This window comes from Oncorhynchus keta, unplaced genomic scaffold (assembly GCF_023373465.1).
Source record: "Oncorhynchus keta strain PuntledgeMale-10-30-2019 unplaced genomic scaffold, Oket_V2 Un_contig_350_pilon_pilon, whole genome shotgun sequence".
Taxonomy (NCBI): Eukaryota; Metazoa; Chordata; class Actinopteri; order Salmoniformes; family Salmonidae; genus Oncorhynchus; species Oncorhynchus keta.
In genome coordinates this window covers 45,136-62,500 of record NW_026287290.1, presented here as the reverse complement: position 1 = coordinate 62,500, position 17,365 = coordinate 45,136, and the positions used below count along the sequence as shown (strand labels likewise).

General features: G+C 39.2%; 1 protein-coding gene across 1 annotated transcript in view; it reads left to right on the top strand.

The window, feature by feature from the left end:
• The window catches only part of LOC118380509 (NACHT, LRR and PYD domains-containing protein 12-like), a 94,072-nt gene extending 93,514 nt beyond the window's left edge, over positions 1–558 (top strand). Inside the window, exon 12 of the mRNA XM_052508363.1 lies at positions 1–558. This exon is cut by the window's left edge and continues 1,512 nt beyond it. The gene's annotated coding sequence lies outside the window, so the exon portion shown is untranslated.
• Positions 559–17,365: the final 16,807 nt, after the last annotated feature.

The window sequence follows — 17,365 nt, the reverse complement described above, 5'->3', positions numbered from 1 at the left end:
TCTGGATAGACATGTCACCCATTGAGCATGTTTGGGATGCTCTGGATATACATGTCACCCATTGAGCATGTTTGGGATGCTCTGGATAGACATGTCACCTATTGATTATGTTTGGGATGCTCTGGATAGACATGTCACCTATTGAGCATGTTTGGGATGCTCTGGATAGATGTGTACGACAGCGTGTTCCAATTCCCGCCAATATCCAGCAACTTTGAACAGCCATTGAAAAGGACTGGGTCAACATTCCACAGGCCACAATTAACAGCCTGATCAACTCAAGGTGAAGGAGATGTGTCGCGCTGCATGAGGCAAATGGTGGTCACACCAGATACTGACTGGTTTTCTGATCCACACTCCTACTGTTTTATTTTAAGGTGTCTGATAATCATATTCATATCTGTATTCCCAGTCATGTGAAATCCATAGACTAGGGCCTAATGAATTTAGTATTTCAAATGACTGTCCTTATGTGAACTGAAACTCACTAAAATGCTTGAAATTGTTGAATGTTGGGTTTATTTTATTGTTCAGTTTAATAAAAAGATCAGTATTCAATGTTTTATGTTTGATATGATGTTAGTAACACTCTGAAGTCATTCCATCCTTTCACTAAATGGTAGTAACACTAAGTCATTCCATCCTTTCACTAAATGGTAGTAACACTAAGTCATTCCATCCTTTCACTAAATGGTAGTAACACTAAGTCATTCCATCCTTTCACTAAATGGTAGTAACACTAAGTCATTCCATCCTTTCACTAAATGGTAGTAACACTATGTCATTCCATCCTATCACTAAATGGTAGTAACACTAAGTCATTCCATCCTTTCACTAAATGGTAGTAACACTAAGTCATTCCATCCTTTCACTAAATGGTAGTAACACTAAGTCATTCCATCCTTTTACTAAATGGTAGTAACACTAAGTCATTCCATCCTTTCACTAAATGGTAGTAACACTAAGTCATTCCATCCTTTCACTAAATGGTAGTAACACTAAGTCATTCCATCCTTTCACTAAATGGTAGTAACACTCTGAAGTCATTCCATCCTTTCACTAAATGGTAGTAACACTAAGTCATTCCATCCTTTCACTAAATGGTAGTAACACATTTACATTTACATTTAAGTCATTTAGCAGACGCTCTTATCCAGAGTGACTTACAAATTGGTGCATACACCTTATGACAACCAGTGGAACAGCCACTTGCATCTAAATCTTGTTGGGGGAGAAGGGGGTGAGAAGGATTACTTACCCTTACTTACCCACTATCCTAGGTATTCCTTGAAGAGGTGGGGTTTCAGGTGTCTCCGGAAGGTGGTGATTGATCCTTTCCGCTGTCCTGGCGTCGTGAGGGTAGTTTGTTCCACCTTTGGGGGCCAGAGCAGCCTTTCACTAAATGAACAGTTTTGACTGGGCTGAGCGGGAACTGTCACTTCCTCAGTGGTAGGGAGGCGAGCAGGCCAGAGGTGGATGAACGTCAGTGCCCTTGTTTGGGTGTAGGGCCTGATCAGAGCCTGGAGGTACTGAGGTGCACGTCATCCCCTCACAGCTGGTAGGCGAGCACCATGGTCTTGTAGCGGATGCGAGCTTCAAAATGGAAGCCAGTGGAGAGATCGGAGGAGCGGGGTGACGTGAGAGAACTTGGGAAGGTTGAACACCAGACGGGCTGCGGCGTTCTGGATGAGTTGTAGGGTTTAATGGCACAGGCAGGGAGCCCAGCCAACAGCGAGTTGCAGTAATCAAGACGGGAGATGACAAGTGCCTGGATTAGGACCTGCGCCATCCTTCCTGTGTGAGGCAGGGTCATACTCTGCGGATGTTGTAGAGCATGAACCTACAGGAACGGGACACCGCCTTGATGTTAGTTGAGAACGTCAGGGTGTTGTCCAGGATCACGCCAAGGTTCTTTTCGCTCTGGGAGGAGGACACAATGGAGTTGTCAACCGTGATGGCGAGATCATGGAACGGGCAGTCCATCCCCGGGAGGAAGAGAGGTAGTAACACACTAAGCTCCATCTTGCTGAGGTTCAGCTTGAGGTGGTGATCCGTCATCCACACTGATATGTCTGCCAGACATGCAGAGATGCGATTCCCACCTGGTCATCAGAAGGGGGAAAGGAGAAGATTAATTGTGTGTCGTCTGCATAGCAATGATAGGAGAGACCATGTGAGGTTATGACAGAGCCATCCTGACTTGGTGTATAGCGAGAATAAGAGAGGGCCTAGAACAGAGCCCTGGGGACACCAGTGGTGAGAAGCGCGTGGTGAGGAGAACAGATTCTCGCCACGCCACCTGGTAGTAACACTAAGCGACCTGTCAGGTAGGACGCAATCTAAGCGTGGGCCGCGCCATCCTTTCACTAAATGGTAGATGCCCAACCTCACTAGAGGGTGGAGAGGAGGATCTGATGGTTCACAGTATCGAAGGCAGCCGATAGGTCTAGAAGGATGAGAGCAGAGGAGAACACTAAGTCATAGCTTTAGCAGTGGGAGTAACGCATTCCATCCGTGATACAGAGAAGAGCAGTCTCAGTTGAATGACTAGTCTTGAAACCTGACTAATTTGGATCAAGAAGGTCATTCTGAGAGAGATAGCGGTAGAGCTGGCCAAGGAGGCACGCATTCAAGAGTTTTGGAGAGAAAAGTCAGAGACTAAATGGATACTGGTCTGTAGTTGTTGACATCGGAGGGACAGTGTAGGTTTTTTCAGAAGGGGTGCAACTCTCGCTTCTCTTGAAGACGGGAGGGACGTAAGCCCATCGGTCAGGGATGAGTTGATGAGCGAGGTGAGGTAACAGAAGGTCTCCTTTCAAATGGTCTGGAGAAGAGAGGAGGGGATAGGGTCATTCCATCCTTTCAGGTTGTTGGGTCATTCCATCCTTTCACAAATGAGTAACACTAGATTTCATCTGGAGAAATGGTAGAACAGAGGTCAGAGCATAGGGTAGGGCAGTGTGAGCAGAACCTTTCACGGTGTCGTTTGACTTAGCAAATGAGGATCGGATGTCATCGACCTTCTTTTCAAAATGGTTGTAACACTAAGTCATCTGCAGAAAGGGAGGAGGGAGGGGGGATTCAGGAGGGAGGAAAGGTGGCAAAGAGCCATTCCTAGGGTTAGAACAGATGCTTGGAATTTAGAATGGTAGTAACACTGGCTCATTCCATCCTTTCAGCAGAGACAGAGGAGGAAAATGTAGAGAGGAGGGAGTGAAAGGATGCCAGGTCCTTTCAGGGTAGTAACGGGTTTTCCTCCATTTAACCGTCATTCGGCTGCCACTAAAAAATGGTAGCCCTGTTCTGTGAGCTCGCAATGAGTAACGTCAGCCACGGAGGCGGGAGGGTAGGACCGAGCCCATCCTGGAGGATAGGGGACATAGGGAGTCAAAGGATGCACTAAGGGGGAGAGGAGGGTTGAGGAGGCAGAATCAGGAGATAGGTTGGAGAAAGTTTGAGCAGAGGGAAGAGATGATAGGATGGAAGAGGAGTAGAGTAAGTCGGGGGTAGAACAGAGTCATTCCAAGGTTGGGAACGGCTATACCATCCTTTCACTAAATGGCAGTGTGGGAAGTGTTGGATGAGTAACACTAGAGGGAAAAATGGATAACAAGGTCAGTGGTCGGAGACTTGGAGGGAGTCATTCAATGAGGTTAGTGGAAGAACAGCATCTAGTAAAGATGAGGTCAAGCGTCATTGCCTGCCTTGTGAGTAAATGGGGAAGGTGAGAGGGTGAGGTCAAAAAGGAGAGGAGTGGAAAGAAGGAGGCAGAAGGAATGAGTCAAAATGGTAGAACGGGGGAGGTTAAAGTCGCCCAGAACTGTGAGAGATGGTGAGCCGTCCTCAGGAAAGGAGCTTATCAAGGCATCAAGCTCATTGATGAACTCTCCGAGGAACCTGGAGGGCGATAAATGATAAGGATGTTAAGCTTGAAAGGGCTGGTAATCTGTGACAGCATGGAATTCAAAGGAGGCAATAGACAGATGGGTAAGGGGAGAAAGAGAGAAAGACCACTTGGGAGAGATGAGGATCCATCCTTCACTAAATGGTGCCACCACCCCGCTGACCAGAAGCTCTCGGGGTGTGCGAGAACACGTGGGCGGACGAGGAGAGAGCAGTAGGAGTAACAGTGTTATCTGTGGTGATCCATGTTTCCGTCAGTGCCAAGAAGTCAAGGGACTGGAGGGAGGCATAGGCTGAGATGAACTCTGCCTTGTTGGCCGTCAGATCGGCAGTTCCAGAGGCTACCGGAGACCTGGAACTCCACGTGGTAGTAACACTAAGTCATTCGCGCTGGGACCACCAGGTTAGGGTGGTCGCGGCCCACCTTTCACTAAATGGAGCGTTTGTATGGTCTGTGCAGAGAGGAGAGAACAGGGATAGACAGACACATAGTTGACAGGCTACAGAAAAGGCTACGCTAATGCAAGGAAATTGGAATGACAAGTGGACTACACGTCTCGAATGTTCAGAAATGTTAACACTAAGTCTTACGTAGCAAGAATCTTATTGACTAAAATGATTAAAATGATACAGTACTGCTGAAGTAGGCTAGCTGGCAGTAGCTGCGTTGTTGGCACTACACTAATCAAGTCGTTCCGTTGAGTGTAATAATTTCTACAGTGCTGCTATTCGGGGGCTAGCTGGCTAAGTCATTCCATCCTTTCACTAAATGGTATTAACACTAAGTCATTCCATCCTTTCACTAAATGGTAGTAACACTAAGTCATTCCATCCTTTCACTAAATGGTAGTAACACTAAGTCATTCCATCCTTTCACTAAATGGTAGTAACACTAAGTCATTCCATCCTTTCACTAAATGGTAGTAACACTCTGAAGTCATTCCATCCTTTCACTAAATGGTAGTAACACTAAGTCATTCCATCCTTTCACTAAATGGTAGTAACACTAAGTCATTCCATCCTTTCACTAAATGGTAGTAACACTCTGAAGTCATTCCATCCTTTCACTAAATGGTAGTAACACTAAGTCATTCCATCCTTTCACTAAATGGTAGTAACACTAAGTCATTCCATCCTTTCACTAAATGGTAGTAACACTAAGTCATTCCATCCTTTCACTAAATGGTAGTAACACTAAGTCATTCCATCCTTTCACTAAATGGTAGTAACACTAAGTCATTCCATCCTTTCACTAAATGGTAGTAACACTAAGTCATTCCATCCTTTCACTAAATGGTAGTAACACTCTGAAGTCATTCCATCCTTTCACTAAATGGTAGTAACTCATTCCATCCTTTCACTAAATGGTAGTAACACTAAGTCAAGTCATTCCATCCTTTCACTAAATGGTAGTAACACTAAGTCATTCCATCCTTTCACTAAATGGTAGTAACACTAAGTCATTCCATCCTTTCACTAAATGGTAGTAACACTAAGTCATTCCATCCTTTCACTAAATGGTAGTAACACTAAGTCATTCCATCCTTTCACTAAATGGTATTAACACTAAGTCATTCCATCCTTTCACTAAATGGTAGTAACACTAAGTCATTCCATCCTTTCACTAAATGGTAGTAACACTAAGTCATTCCATCCTTTCACTAAATGGTAGTAACACTAAGTCATTCCATCCTTTCACTAAATGGTAGTAACACTCTGAAGTCATTCCATCCTTTCACTAAATGGTAGTAACACTAAGTCATTCCATCCTATCACTAAATGGTAGTAACACTAAGTCATTCCATCCTTTCACTAAATGGTAGTAACACTAAGTCATTCCATCCTTTCACTAAATGGTAGTAACACTAAGTCATTCCATCCTTTCACTAAATGGTAGTAACACTAAGTCATTCCATCCTTTCACTAAATGGTAGTAACACTCATTCCATCCTTTCACTAAATGGTAGTAACACATTCCATCCTTTCACTAAATGGTAGTAACTCTTCCATCCTTTCACTAAATGAAGTCATTCCATCCTTTCACTAAATGGTAGTAACACTAAGTCATTCCATCCTTTCACTAAATGGTAGTAACACTAAGTCATTCCATCCTTTCACTAAATGGTAGTAACACTAAGTCATTCCATCCTTTCACTAAATGGTAGTAACACTAAGTCATTCCATCCTTTCACTAAATGGTAGTAACACTAAGTCATTCCATCCTTTCACTAAATGGTAGTAACACTAAGTCATTCCATCCTTTCACTAAATGGTAGTAACACTTCTCCTTTCACTAAATGGTAGTAAGTCATTCCATCCTTTCACTAAATGGTAGTAACATTCCAAGTCATTCCATCCTTTCACTAAATGGTAGTAACTAAGTCATGGTAGTAACACTAAGTCATTCCATCCTTTCACTAAATGGTAGTAACACTAAGTCATTCCATCCTTTCACTAAATGGTAGTAACACTAAGTCATTCCATCCTTTCACTAAATGGTAGTAACACTAAGTCATTCCATCCTTTCTCCACTAAATGGTAGTAACACTAAGTCATTCCATCCTTTCACTAAATGGTAGTAACACTAAGTCATTCCATCCTTTCACTAAATGGTAGTAACACTCATTCCATCCTTTCACTAAATGGTAAACACTAAGTCATTCCATCCTTTCACTAAATGGTAGTAACACTAAGTCATTCCATCCTTTCACTAAATGGTAGTAACATTCATTCATCCTTTCACTAAATGGTAGTAACACTAAGTCATTCCATCCTTTCACTAAATGGTAGTAACACTAAATGGTAGTAACACTAAGTCATTCCATCCTTTCACTAAATGGTAGTAACACTAAGTCATTCCATCCTTTCACTAAATGGTAGTAACACTAAGTCATTCCATCCTTTCAAATGGTAGTAACACTAAATTCCATCCTTTCACTAAATGGTAGTAACACTAAGTCATTCCATCCTTTCACTAAATGGTAGTAACACTAAGTCATTCCATCCTTTCACTAAATGGTAGTAACACTAAGTCATTCCATCCTTTCACTAAATGGTAGTAACACAAGTCATTCCATCCTTTCACTAAATGGTAGTAACACTAAGTCATTCCATCCTTTCACTAAATGGTAGTAACACTAAGTCATTCCATCCTTTCACTAAATGGTAGTAACACTAAGTCATTCCATCCTTTCACTAAATGGTAGTAACACTCTGAAGTCATTCCATCCTTTCACTAAATGGTAGTAACACTAAGTCATTCCATCCCATCCTTCACTAAATGGTAGTAACACTAAGTCATTCCATCCTTTCACTAAATGGTAGTAACACTATTCCATCCTTTCACTAAATGGTAGTAACATTCATTCCATCCTTTCACTAAATGGTAGTAACACTAAGTCATTCCATCCTTTCACTAAATGGTCATTCCATCCTTTCACTAAATGGTAACACTAAGTCATTCCATCCTTTCACTAAATGGTAGTAACACTAAGTCATTCCATCCTTTCACTAAATGGTAGTAACACTAAGTCATTCCATCCTTTCACTAAATGGTAGTAACACTAAGTCATTCCATCCTTTCACTAAATGGTAGTAACACTAAGTCATTCCATCCTTTCACTAAATGGTAGTAACACTAAGTCATTCCATCCTTTCACTAAATGGTAGTAACACTCATTCCATCCTTTCACTAAATGTCATTCCATCCTTTCACTAAATGGTAGTAACACTCTGAAGTCATTCCATCCTTTCACTAAATGGTAGTAACACTAAGTCATTCCATCCTTTCACTAAATTGTAGTAACACTAAGTCATTCCATCCTTTCACTAAATGGTAGTAACACTAAGTCATTCCATCCTTTCACTAAATGGTAGTAACACTGAAGTCATTCCATCCTTTCACTAAATGGTAGTAACACTAAGTCATTCCATCCTTTCACTAAATGGTAGTAACACTAAGTCATTCCATCCTTTCACTAAATGGTAGTAACACTAAGTCATTCCATCCTTTCACTAAATGGTAGTAACACTAAGTCATTCCATCCTTTCACTAAATGGTAGTAACACTAAGTCATTCCATCCTTTCACTAAATGGTAGTAACACTAAGTCATTCCATCCTTTCACTAAATGGTAGTAACACTAAGTCATTCCATCCTTTCACTAAATGGTAGTAACACTAAGTCATTCCATCCTTTCACTAAATGGTAGTAACATAAGTCATTCCATCCTTTCACTAAATGGTATTCCATCCTTTCACTAAATGGTAGTAACACTAAGTCATTCCATCCTTTCACTAAATGGTAGTAACACTCATTCCATCCTTTCACTAAATGGTAGTAACACTAAGTCATTCCATCCTTTCACTAAATGGTAGTAACACTAAGTCATTCCATCCTTTCACTAAATGGTAGTAACACTAAGTCATTCCATCCTTTTCACTAAATGGTAGTAACACTAAGTCATTCCATCCTTTCACTTGGTAGTAACACTAAGTCATTCCATCCTTTCAAAATGGTAGTAACACTAAGTCATTCCATCCATTTCACTAAATGGTAGTAACACTAAGTCATTCCATCCACTAAATGGTAGTAACACACATAAAATGGTAGTAACACTAAGTCATTCCATCCTTTCACTAAATGGTAGTAACCAAGTCATTCCATCCTTCACTAAATGGTAGTAACACTAAGTCATTCCATCCTTTCACTAAATGGTAGTAACACTAAGTCATTCCATCCTTTCACTAAATGGTAGTAACACTAAGTCATTCCATCCTTTCACTAAATGGTAGTAACACTAAGTCATTCCATCCTTTCACTAAATGGTAGTAACACTAAGTCATTCCATCCTTTCACTAAATGGTAGTAACACTAAGTCATTCCATCCTTTCACTAAATGGTAGTAACACTCATTCCATCCTTTCACTAAATGAAGTCATTCCATCCTTTCACTAAATGGTAGTAACACTAAGTCATTCCATCCTTTCACTAAATGGTAGTAACACTAAGTCATTCCATCCTTTCACTAAATGGTAGTAACACTAAGTCATTCCATCCTTTCACTAAATGGTAGTAACACTAAGTCATTCCATCCTTTCACTAAATGGTAAGTCATTCCATCCTTTCACTAAATGGTAGTAACACTAAGTCATTCCATCCTTTCACTAAATGGTAGTAACACTAAGTCATTCCATCCTTTCACTAAATGGTAGTAACACTAAGTCATTCCATCCTTTCACTAAATGGTAGTAACACTAAGTCATTCCATCCTTTCACTAAATGGTAACACTAAGTCATTCCATCCTTTCACTAAATGGTAGTAACACTAAGTCATTCCATCCTTTCACTAAATGGTAGTAACACTAAGTCATTCCATCCTTTCACTAAATGGTAACACTAAGTCAATCCTTTCACTAAATGGTCACTTCCATCCTTTCACTAAATGGTAGTAACACTAAGTCATTCCATCCTTTCACTAAATGGTAGTAACACTAAGTCATTCCATCCTTTCACTAAATGGTAGTAACACTAAGTCATTCCATCCTTTCACTAAATGGTAGTAACACTAAGTCATTCCATCCTTTCACTAAATGGTAGTAACACTCATTCCATCCTTTCACTAAATGGTAAGTCATTCCATCCTTTCACTCACTAAATTCCATCCTTTCACTAAATGGTAGTAACACTCATTCCATCCTTTCACTAAATGGTAAACACTAAGTCATTCCATCCTTTCACTAAATGGTAGTAACACTAAGTCATTCCATCCTTTCACTAAATGGTAGTAACACTAAGTCATTCCATCCTTTCACTAAATGGTAGTAACACTAAGTCATTCCATCCTTTCACTAAATGGTAGTAACACTAAGTCATTCCATCCTTTCACTAAATGGTAGTAACACTAATTCATTCCATCCTTTCATTCCACTAAATGGTAGTAACACTAAGTCATTCCATCCTTTCACTAAATGGTAGTAACACTAAGTCATTCCATCCTTTCACTAAATGGTAGTAACACTAAGTCATTCCATCCTTTCACTAAATGGTAGTAACACTAAGTCATTCCATCCTTTCACTAAATGGTAGTAACACTAAGTCATTCCATCCTTTCACTAAATGGTAGTAACACTAAGTCATTCCATCCTTTCACTAAATGGTAGTAACACTAAGTCATTCCATCCTTTCACTAAATGGTAGTAACACTAAGTCATTCCATCCTTTCACTAAATGGTAGTAACACTAAGTCATTCCATCCTTTCACTAAATGGTAGTAACACTAAGTCATTCCATCCTTTCACTAAATGGTAGTAACACTAAGTCATTCCATCCTTTCACTAAATGGTAGTAACACTAAGTCATTCCATCCTTTCACTAAATGGTAGTAACACTCATTCCATCCTTTCACTAAATGGTAAACACTAAGTCATTCCATCCTTTCACTAAATGTCATTCCATCCTTTCACTAAATGGTAGTAACACTAAGTCATTCCATCCTTTCACTAAATGGTAGTAACACCATCCTTTCAAGTCATTCCATCCATTCCATCACTAAATGGTAGTAACACTAAGTCATTCCATCCTTTCACTAAATGGTAGTAACACTAAGTCATTCCATCCTTTCACTAAATGGTAGTAACACATTCCATCCTTTCAAGTCATTCCATCCTTTCACTAAATGGTAGTAACACTAAGTCATTCCATCCTTTCACTAAATGGTAGTAACACTAAGTCATTCCATCCTTTCACTAAATGGTAGTAACACTAAGTCATTCCATCCTTTCACTAAATGGTAGTAACACTAAGTCATTCCATCCTTTCACTAAATGGTAGTAACACTCATTCCATCCTTTCACTAAATGGTAGTAACACTAAGTCATTCCATCCTTTCACTAAATGGTAGTAACACTAAGTCATTCCATCCTTTCACTAAATGGTAGTAACACTAAGTCATTCCATCCTTTCACTAAATGGTAGTAACACTAAGTCATTCCATCCTTTCACTAAATGGTAGTAACACTAAGTCATTCCATCCTTTCACTAAATGGTAGTAACACTAAGTCATTCCATCCTTTCACTAAATGGTAGTAACACTAAGTCATTCCATCCTTTCACTAAATGGTAGTAACACTAAGTCATTCCATCCTTTCACTAAATGGTAGTAACACTAAGTCATTCCATCCTTTCACTAAATGGTAGTAACACTAAGTCATTCCATCCTTTCACTAAATGGTAACACTAAGTCATTCCATCCTTTCACTAAATGGTAGTAACACTAAGTCATTCCATCCTTTCACTAAATGGTAGTAACACTAAGTCATTCCATCCTTTCACTAAATGGTAGTAACACTAAGTCATTCCATCCTTTCACTAAATGGTAAGTCATTCCATCCTTTCACTAAATGGTAGTAACACTAAGTCATTCCATCCTTTCACTAAATGGTAGTAACACATTCCATCCTTTCACTAAATGGTCATTCCATCCTTTCACTAAATGGTAGTAACACTAAGTCATTCCATCCTTTCACTAAATGGTAGTAACACTAAGTCATTCATTCCATCCTTTCACTAAATGGTAGTAACACTAAGTCATTCCATCCTTTCACTAAATGGTAGTAACACTAAGTCATTCCATCCTTTCACTAAATGGTAGTAACACTAAGTCATTCCATCCTTTCACTAAATGGTAGTAACACTAAGTCATTCCATCCTTTCACTAAATGGTAGTAACACATTCCATCCTTTCACTAAATCATTCCATCCTTTCATCCTTTCAAATGGTAGTAACACTAAGTCATTCCATCCTTTCACTAAATGGTAGTAACACTAAGTCATTCCATCCTTTCACTAAATGGTAGTAACACTCTGAAGTCATTCCATCCTTTCACTAAATGGTAGTAACACTCAATCCTTTCACTAAATGTCATTCCATTCCATCCTTTCACTAAATGGTAGTAACACTAAGTCATTCCATCCTTTCACTAAATGGTAGTAACACTAAGTCATTCCATCCTTTCACTAAATGGTAGCACTAAGTCATTCCATCCTTTCACTAAATGGTAGTAACACTAAGTCATTCCATCCTTTCACTAAATGGTAGTAACACTAAGTCATTCCATCCTTTCACTAAATGGTAGTAACACTAAGTCATTCCATCCTTTCACTAAATGGTAGTAACACTCTGAAGTCATTCCATCCTTTCACTAAATGGTAGTAACACTAAGTCATTCCATCCTTTCACTAAATGGTAGTAACACTAAGTCATTCCATCCTTTCACTAAATGGTAGTAACACTAAGTCATTCCATCCTTCACTAAATGGTAGTAACACTCATTCCATCCTTTCACTAAATGGTAGTAACACTAAGTCATTCCATCCTTTCACTAAATGGTAGTAACACTAAGTCATTCCATCCTTTCACTAAATGGTAGTAACACTAAGTCATTCCATCCTTTCACTAAATGGTAGTAACACTAAGTCATTCCATCCTTTCACTAAATGGTAGTAACACTAAGTCATTCCATCCTTTCACTAAATGGTAGTAACACTAAGTCATTCCATCCTTTCACTAAATGGTAGTAACACTAAGTAACTAAATGGTAGTAACACTCATTCCATCCTTTCACTAAATGGTAAGTCATTCCATCCTTTCACTAAATGGTAGTAACACTAAGTCATTCCATCCTTTCACTAAATGGTAGTAACACTAAGTCATTCCATCCTTTCACTAAATGGTAGTAACACTAAGTCATTCCATCCTTTCACTAAATGGTAGTCATTCATTCCATCCTTTCACTAAATGGTAACACTAAGTAACACTAAATGTCATTCCATCCTTTCACTAAATGGTAGTAACACTAAGTCATTCCATCCTTTCACTAAATGGTAGTAACACTAAGTCATTCCATCCTTTCACTAAATGGTAGTAACACTAAGTCATTCCATCCTTTCACTAAATGGTAGTAACACTAAGTCATTCCATCCTTTCACTAAATGGTAGTAACACTAAGTCATTCCATCCTTTCACTAAATGGTAGTAACACTAAGTCATTCCATCCTTTCACTAAATGGTAGTAACACTAAGTCATTCCATCCTTTCACTAAATGGTAGTAACACTAAGTCATTCCATCCTTTCACTAAATGGTAGTAACACTAAGTCATTCCATCCTTTCACTAAATGGTAGTAACACTAAGTCAATCCTTTCACTAAATGGTAGTAACACTAAGTCATTCCATCCTTTCACTAAATGGTAGTAACACTAAGTCATTCCATCCTTTCACTAAATGGTAGTAACACTAAGTCATTCCATCCTTTCACTAAATGGTAGTAACACTCTGGTAAGTCATTCCATCCTTTCACTAAATGGTAGTAACACTAAGTCATTCCATCCTTTCACTAAATGGTAGTAACACTAAGTCATTCCATCCTTTCACTAAATGGTAGTAACATTCATTCCATCCTTTCACTAAATGGTAGTAACACTAAGTCATTCCATCCTTTCACTAAATGGTAGTAACACTAAGTCATTCCATCCTTTCACTAAATGGTAGTAACACTAAGTCATTCCATCCTTTCACTAAATGGTAGTAACACTAAGTCATTCCATCCTTTCACTAAATGGTAGTAACACTAAGTCATTCCATCCTTTCACTAAATGGTAGTAACACTAAATGTCATTCATTCATCCTTTCACTAAATGGTAGTAACACTAAGTCATTCCATCCTTTCACTAAATGGTAGTAACACTAAGTCATTCCATCCTTTCACTAAATGGTAGTAACACTAAGTCATTCCATCCTTTCACTAAATGGTAGTAACACTAAGTCATTCCATCCTTTCACTAAATGGTAGTAACACTAAGTCATTCCATCCTTTCACTAAATGGTAGTAACACTAAGTCATTCCATCCTTTCACTAAATGGTAGTAACACTAAGTCATTCCATCCTTTCACTAAATGGTAGTAACACTAAGTCATTCCATCCTTTCACTAAATGGTAGTAACACTAAGTCATTCCATCCTTTCACTAAATGGTAGTAACACTAAGTCATTCCATCCTTTCACTAAATGGTAGTAACACTAAGTCATTCCATCCTTTCACTAAATGGTAGTAACACTAAGTCATTCCATCCTTTCTAAATGGTAGTAACACTAAATTCCATCCTTTCACTAAATGGTAGTAACACTAAGTCATTCCATCCTTTCACTAAATGGTAGTAACACTAAGTCATTCCATCCTTTCACTAAATGGTAGTAACACTAAGTCATTCCATCCTTTCACTAAATGGTAGTAACACTAAGTCATTCCATCCTTTCACTAAATGGTAGTAACACTAAGTCATTCCATCCTTTCACTAAATGGTAGTCATTCCATCCTTTCACTAAATCACTTCATTCCATCCTTTCACTAAATGGTAGTAACACTAAGTCATTCCATCCTTTCACTAAATGGTAGTAACACTAAGTCATTCCATCCTTTCACTAAATGGTAGTAACACTAAGTCATTCCATCCTTTCACTAAATGGTAGTAACACTAAGTCATTCCATCCTTTCACTAAATGGTAGTAACACTCTGAAGTCATTCCATCCTTTCACTAAATGGTAGTAACACTAAGTCATTCCATCCTTTCACTAAATGGTAGTAACACTAAGTCATTCCATCCTTTCACTAAATGGTAGTAACACTAAGTCATTCCATCCTTTCACTAAATGGTAGTAACACTTTCATTCCATCCTTTCACTAAATGGTAGTAACACTAAGTCATTCCATCCTTTCACTAAATGGTAGTAACACTAAGTCATTCCATCCTTTCACTAAATGGTAGTAACACTAAGTCATTCCATCCTTTCACTAAATGGTAGTAACACTAAGTCATTCCATCCTTTCACTAAATGGTAGTAACACTTCATTCCATCCTTTCAAAATGGTAGTAACACTAAGTCATTCCATCCTTTCACTAAATGGTAGTAACACTAAGTCATTCCATCCTTTCACTAAATGGTAACACTAAGTCATTCCACACTAAATGGTAGTAACACTTCATTCCATCCTTTCACTAAATGGTAGTAACACTAAGTCATTCCATCCTTTCACTAAATGGTAGTAACACATTCCATCCTTTCACTAAATGGTAGTAACACTAAGTCATTCCATCCTTTCACTAAATGGTAGTAACACTAAGTCATTCCATCCTTTCACTAAATGGTAGTAACACTAAGTCATTCCATCCTTTCACTAAATGGTAGTAACACTCTCCTTTCACTAAATGGTAAGTCATTCCATCCTTTCACTAAATGGTAGTAACACTAAGTCATTCCATCCTTTCACTAAATGGTAGTAACACTAAGTCATTCCATCCTTTCACTAAATGGTAGTAACACTAAGTCATTCCATCCTTTCACTAAATGGTAGTAACACTAAGTCATTCCATCCTTTCACTAAATGGTAGTAACACTACATTCCATCCTTTCACTAAATGGTAAACACTCTGTCATTCCATCCTTTCACTAAATGGTAGTAACACTAAGTCATTCCATCCTTTCACTAAATGGTAGTAACACTAAGTCATTCCATCCTTTCACTAAATGTTAGTAACACTAAGTCATTCCATCCTTTCACTAAATGGTAGTAACACTAAGTCATTCCATCCTTTCACTAAATGGTAGTAACACTCTGAAGTCATTCCATACCTTAAGGGAAGAATTCGGCAGTACCTGTATGGTTAGTGAGAAAGTCCATATTGCAAATGTACGGTCCCTTACTAGACGTCCGAAATCGTTTGTAAAATTCGCGGACGGCGTCGGGCCGAGCGGCAGGGCCGGACCTACCAGGAAGTCATCAAATGAACGTTGTCGGACATTCGGTTTCCGTTTTACAAAAATAATAAGATTTATGTCATTTTTCCCATGTCCCGGAAATTCCCACAAGAGGGCATAAGCAATCATATGGCTATTGCTACAAAACATCACGATTCACGACGGGCCTTATCTCGAAAACTGAAAATATTTAGAAGCCGAAACTCGGTGAGCGTAGGGGCGGCATAATGGGCAGTTGGCCCCGAACAAGATGGCGTCTAGGCCTCAACGGTTTTTGAGTTATGGCCATTTATCTGGGATTAAAGGTCCAAAATGAAAATAGAGAAATTATTTTTCCACTTCACGTCAAAGTCAAGGAGCCTCCGGTGTCAATAAAAAAGAACCAGCCATTTATCTATCGTCATTTAAGAGAAATCGTACAACGACACCTTGGTGATGTTCACGGATAGGTGTTTTTTTTTCAACGGTTACAGATCCAGTTGCAGGTTGTTCTTACGAATCTTTTTAAAGTGTGCTGCGGAGCTCTGCGAGATTTCTGTGATTTTCTATGATTTTCTGAAATAACACACACTCACTAAACCCTCCGTAAATAACTCAGTTCTTAACGTAAAGACTTAAAACTCAGGATTCTGTAAAGGCATACCCCAATCATGATATGAGTTTATTTATAGCTTCCTGTGCCAACCGGAAGTGCCTTTAATGGTGTCACAGTGGCAGTTTCCATGGGTTAAAAAGGTCAGATCTTTTCAAAACTTCATATGTGTGACTAGGTAACCCTCATGAACTGTAAATCAGTCATTTCTCCCAGCAGATGTCAAAGAAAAGCTCTCACACGCACACACAGCAAGGATGGAGTGAAAAAGTGTGGTTCTTAAAGACACAGAGAGCAGGCAATGGCATAAACATAATGTCTAGGCCGTGCCGAGTTCAACGAGATATCCCGCTTGACCGTAGCTCGCTCGGTCTGAGCGCAGCGACCATTAGAAAAGTAGGCCCAAAATGAAGCCTGCCCCACAACGTCATTTGCTTTTGGGTGACAGTGAGAGAACCGTTAGGGTGAGAAGCACAATTCGACCTCAGGTATGTTCCTAAGGTCCTTCCGATCCGTGCAAGCCTAACGTTGACAGTGTGGCATTAACCCTTAATAGTTAAAAGATGGTGTTTACTTCAAAAAGTTTGCATTGATTTCTCTCCCCATAGGAATACATTGCCTTTACCCCTAAATTCAACCTGAAGTCTATATGGGTTATGAATGCCGTATGAACCTGTCTTTGGTAACATTCCATCAGGCCAGTATGAGGTCTACCTGTGTTGATTCTAAGCTTCCTGGACCAACCGGAAGTGGTTAAAATCACCCTAAAAGTGTTTTTCCATTACCTGCCTGCAGTTTGATAGACATAGTGCATTCAACCCTGTGTAAATCAGTCAATTCTTAACGTAAGGACTTAAAACTCAGGATTCTGTAAAAGCATAGCCCAGTGAGGATATGTGTTGACTTATAGCTTCCTGTGACAACCGGAAGTGCCTTAATTGGTGTCTCAGGGGCTGTTTCGAGGGGTTAAAAAAGTCAGATCTGTCCAAAACTTCATATGTGTGATTAGGCAACCCCATGAACTGTAAATCAGTCATTTTTCCCATAAAATTTC